Raw genomic sequence first — 6000 nt, 5'->3', positions numbered from 1 at the left:
TACACAAACGACACCTGTAAAGTCCCAAATGATTATTTGCGGCAACACAACCATGTTTTGTTCAGGAGAGATCACACACAAGTCAATAAAAACAGTAACTGAAGAAATTAATAACTTAAAAAGGTAGTTTGATGTAAAAAAAAGACTGTCCTTGAATTTAGGTAAAACTAAAATACTGTTATTTGGTAACAATAAAAAGAAAGTAGACAGGCATTTGACAGGGTAAATGAAAACAATTTTTTTGGCATATTAATAGATTGAAACAAAAAATTAAAAAACGTAAAACAAAAGGTTGCTAGAAATACTTCAATAATTAAGAAAGATACTTTCTACACCAAACATCACTCCATATTCTCTACTCTTCTCTAGTTCACACATGTCAAACTCAAGGCCCGGGGGCCAAATCCGGCTCGACACGTCATTTAACGTGGCCCGCAAAAGCCAGGGAATAATGTGGATACTTCATCTTTCTTACTAAATGTTTTCATTATTTCCTTTTGACAGAAAAAAATGAAATACATGAAATTTCATTAGTTTTAAAGACTTTGATATATATACAAATTGTTATAGGTGTGAATCTTTGGGCATCTCGCCATTCGATTCCGATTCTTGGGGGGAGGATTTGATTTATAATTGACACTCGATTCAACACGATTCAAACTGATTTTTGCAATGTGTTATTTGGTATAATAATAACACCTTAACAAAACAGTTTACAGGTTACAAAGCCTGCTTTTGGTTGCTGACGTATGACACATACGTGCACCAAGTAAGCATAGAGATGGCCTAAATTGTTTTTGTATTTTTCTGAAATCGTCCAAAAAATATATATATATATATTTTTGAAAATGACAACAAAAAAATCGGGATTCAAATGTGATAAACATTTTTTAGCACCCCTAATTATTATATACAATATAATAGTTTGTAAAAAATAACGATAAATACTTAAATATCTGCTTGTCACCTTGACTTACGATTTCAAAGCAAATTATCCATCAATTTGTACGTACAAAAATCAAATAACCAAATGCATAGGCAATAATATAATGAGGCTAATATATATATTTTTATATTCTTACATTCACTGTTACAAGCGGCCCTCTGAGGGCAGCCATGACTACAATGTGGCCCTCGATGAAAACAAGTTTGACACCCCTGCTCCAGTGTCACCAGATCTGAGTTATTTTATTGAAACATGGGGAAATAACTACAAAAGTATGCTTCATTTACTAACCGTGATACAAAGAAGGTCAGTTAGGATAATACATAACATCGGCTATGGAGAACATTTAAACTCTTTATTAAATCAAATGAAATATTGAATTTCAATGATTCACAAGAGCTAAAATCATGCGCAAAGCAAATAACCTGTTAGAACAGGGGTCCCCAAACTTTTTGACTCGGGGGCCGCATTGAGTTAAAAAAAATTTGGCCGGGGGCCAGGCTGTATATATATATATACATATATATATATATATATATATATATATATATATATATATATATATATATATATATATATATATATATATGTATATATACATATATACATTGTCTTTATAATCCGTTTTGTCATTTAACATCTATTAACATTGATGTTCATCAACATTTAACATTGTCACGTTATCGATGGGAAAATTCATTTTTAGACAATATGATTTGCCTGAGCGGCTTGGAGACACCAAGAGTAACAAGCGGTAGAAAAAGGATTAAAAAGGAAAGATTAAAAAAATATTAAAAAAATAAATAAATAAAATAAATAAAAACACTTTTTTTTAAACTTGGGACTTCCCGTGGGCCGGATTTTGGATGCTGGGGGGCCGGATCCGGCCCGCGGGCCGTAGTTTGGGGACCCCTGTGTTAGAATGTACAACAATTCTTCAAAACAAAAGAAGAGAAATATAACCTTGGGAAAAGTTGAACTTAAAACACTTTGAGCACATCAGTATGTGGGATCAAATTAGGGAACCGATTTGTCACGGTTGGGATGAGGCAGGGAGGTGGACCCAAATGCAGATTAGCAAGGACAAGGCAACAGTCAAAAGAGGTTTATTCCAAAATATGGCAGTAAACAAAGTTGAAATTGAGCACATCAAAAACATAAACAACACAGAAAAGCTATAAACTTTAAAACCATCTCGGAGTGAAACTTACCACAAAAGACATTTGACAGCCAGACAAAAAGAATAGACAGAAAACTGAGAACTTAATACACAGATTCATTAAACAACACAATGCACATGGACAACAAAACACAATAAGAAGAAGAGGGCCGATTGGTGAAAACAAAGGTCAGGGCAAGACACAGGTAAAACACAAACGAGTACAGGGGTAACAAAACACAGGACTACCAGGAACAGATATCATGACCGCATCAAAGAAGTCAAACAATGTATTGTAGTTAAAAAAAAAAAAAGCTGTTCAAAGTACAAGGAAGAAGAATCCTGATAAACATTTTGAACCTTATTTATGAAAAAGGCATAATCTATCATGTATTACAAATGTATCTATTTATGTGAACATTTTATAGGGAACTAAACTTTTTTGTAATTTTGCCTTTTATTCACAATCTATTCATGAGACAAGAACACTTACGTCTTTTGTTTTTATGCATTCTTACATGTAATATACAGTAAGTATGAGGTGGCTAACAATCAAGCAAATGGGAGTCATCTATTGCGCCAATAAAGACCCTCTAATAAAACATTTACATGTTGTGACCTTCATATTAACCAAGTATTAGCGATATTATTATAAACTCTAACGCTGAGGAATTGCTTTTAGTAGCGCCATGATCACAGAGAGTTAACCAGCTTATGCAGCTGCAGTGTTGACATACTGAGCTGAGGAGCTGCTGTATCACCGCTGAGTTGGTAAAAGTTTGTGCTGGATTATAAATCATGCCTCTCACTTGTAGAAGCTTGTGGCCATAAACTAGAACTTTGACATTCAACTTAGACCCGGATATAGCGAGAAAGACACAAAAAAACGCTTGTTTGCGCACACTTTTAAAAACATTTTTTAACCTTTGTGAGGCTTATGGTTATTTCTTCATCTAAATAAAAAGACATAAACATCCTGTTAGTCAGCACCCCAGTAAAAGAAAACATTGTACAGTAAGTGATTATTTAATTATGTTTGTATTTTTTGTTTAGCACTGAGCAATAGAGCTACTTGCCGAATCTGCTTATCACTCAGCTTCTAAAACTTTTAGCTCATCCTTCCTATATTCAGGCTCAAAAATATAAGTTTCTGGATCCATCCATCCATCCATTTTTTACCACTTGTCCCTTTCGGGGTCGCGGGGGGTGCTGTAGCCTATCTCAGCTGCATTCGGGCGGAAGGCCTGGACAAGTAGCCACCTCATCACAGGGCCAACAGAGATAGACAGACAACATTCACACTCACATCATCATTCGATATTATTAACCGTACCCACTTGGTATCAATTGCACCCGGTGGGTGGCTCCTTACATCTGTGGTCCCTCCTAAGGTTTCTAATTTTTCCATTGGGTTGAGTTCCTGTCTTTGTGGTTTGCAAAGCCCTTGGAGGCACTTATGATTAAGGGCAATATAAATAAACGTGGATGACTGATTGACATTTGTCCCAAAGTAGTCATCGCTGGCTTTGTAGTCTGTCTGGATTTCATTATTAATTATTTATATTAAGTAGATTGTCGATTTTACTGTAAAAACTACATTTACAAAATGTTATTTTAAAAGTTTTTTTATTTTTATTTTTTTTACAGAATTTTACGGTAAATGAAACAACAGTACCATCCATCCCTCCATCTTCTTCCGCTTATCCAAGGTTGGGTCGCGGGGGCAGCAGCCTAAGCAGGGAAGCCCAGACTTTCCTCTCCACAACCACTTTGTCAAGCTCTTCCCGGGGGGTCCAGAGGCGTTCCCAGGCCAGCCGGGAGACATAGTCTACCAAACGTGTCCTAGGTCTTCCCCGTGGCCTCCTACCGGTCGGACGTGCCCTAAACACCTCCCTCGGGAGGCGTTCGGGTGGCATCCTGACCAGATGCCCGAACCACCTCCTCTGGCTCCTCTTGATGTAAGGGAGCAGCGGCTTTACTTTGAGCTCCCGGATGGCAGAGCTTCTCACCCTATCTCTAAGGGAGAGCCCCGCCACCCGGTGGAGGAAACTCATTTCGGCCGCTTGTACCCGTGATCTTTTCCTTTCGGTCATAACCCAAAGCTCATGACCATAGGTGAGGATGGGAACGTAGATGGACCGGTAAATTGAGAGCTTTGCCTTCCGGCTCAGCTCCTTCTTCACCACAATGGATTGATACAGCGTCCGCATTACTGAAAACGGCGCACTGATCCGCCTGTCGATCTCACGATTCACTCTTCCCTCACTCGTGAACAAGACTCCGAGGTACTTGAACTTCACCACCTGGGGCAGGGTCTCCTCCCCAACCCGGAGATGGCACTTCACCCTTTTCCGGGCGCTAACCATGGACTCGGACTTGGAGGTGCTGATTCTCATCCCAGTTGCTTCACACTCGGCTGCGAACCAATCCAGTGAGAGCTGAAGATCCTGGCCAGATGAAGCCACCAGGACCACATCATCTGCAAAAAGCAGAGACCTAATCCTGCAGCCACCAAACCAGATCCCCTCAAAGCCTTGACTGCGCCTAGAAATTCTGTCCATAAAAGTTATGAACAGAATCGGTGACAAAGGGCAGCCTTGGTGGAGTCCAACCCTCACTGGAAACGTGTCCGACTTACTGCCGGCAATGTGGACCAAGCTCTGACACTGATCGTACAGGGAGCGGACCGCCACAATCAGACAGCCCGTTACCCCATACTCTCTGAGCACTCCCCACAGGACTTCCCGAGGGACACGGTAGAATGCCTTCTCCAAGTCTACAAAGCACATGTAGACTGGTTGAGCAAACTCCCATGCACCCTCAAGGACCCTGCCGAGAGTATAGAAATGGTCCACAGTTCCACGACTAGGACGAAAACCACACTGTTTCTCCTGAATCTGAGGTTCGACTATCCGGCGTAGCCTCCTCTCCAGGACATCTGAATAAACCTTACCGGGAAGGTTGAGGAGTGTGATCCCACTAATAGTTGGAACACACGCTATGGTTCCCCTTCTTAAAGAGATGAACCACCACCCCGGTCTGCCAATCCAGAGGTACCGCCCCCGATGTCCACGCGATGCTGCAGAGTCTTGTCAACCAAGAGAGCCCCACAGCATCCAGAGCCTCTCATCCACCCCCTTGCCACAGAGGAGCTTTTTAACTACCTCAGCAACCTCAGCCCCAGAAATAGGAGAGCCCACTACATATTCCCCAGGCACTGCTTCCTCATAGGAAGACGTGTTGGTGGGATTGAGGAGGTCTTCGAAGTATTCCCTCCACCGATCCACAACATCCGCAGTCGAGGTCAGCAGAACACCATCCTCACTATACACGGTGTTGACTAGGGTTGGGTATCGTTTGAATTCGAACGATTCCGATTCCGATTCCAATTCTTTGTTTCGATTCCAGTTCCTGACGATTCTCGGTTCCGATTCTTTTAAGAGGCGGGGTCAAAAAAAAGTTTAGGATATTTTAAATGAGCTAGCTAACCTACAGTCTTTCTGAATGAAATAGTCTGACATTCTCCATCAATTTTAATTCTATTAACTTTTCATGAACTTTACTATAAATTCCTCACAGGGCTGTTTTCAACTAGAATATAAATATCAAATCTATGAACTTGAATATCCATCCATCCATTTTTTACCGCTTATTCCCTTCAGGGTCGCGGGGGGCGCTGGAGCCTATCTCAGCTACAATCGGGCGGAAGGCGGGGTACACCCTGGACAAGTCGCCACCTCATCGCAGGGCCAACACAGATAGACAGACAACATTCACACTCACATTCACACACTAGGGCCAATTTAGTGTTGCCAATCAACCTATCCCCAACAAATATTATAAATACATTTTCACAGGGGTACACTTTCCTCAAGAGAGCTTTATTTTTGAAAAC

Source organism: Entelurus aequoreus, linkage group LG07 (assembly GCF_033978785.1).
Source record: "Entelurus aequoreus isolate RoL-2023_Sb linkage group LG07, RoL_Eaeq_v1.1, whole genome shotgun sequence".
Classification (NCBI taxonomy): domain Eukaryota; kingdom Metazoa; phylum Chordata; class Actinopteri; order Syngnathiformes; family Syngnathidae; genus Entelurus; species Entelurus aequoreus.
The sequence above is the reverse complement of the archived record's forward strand: the minus strand, read 5'-3'. Positions refer to the sequence as shown.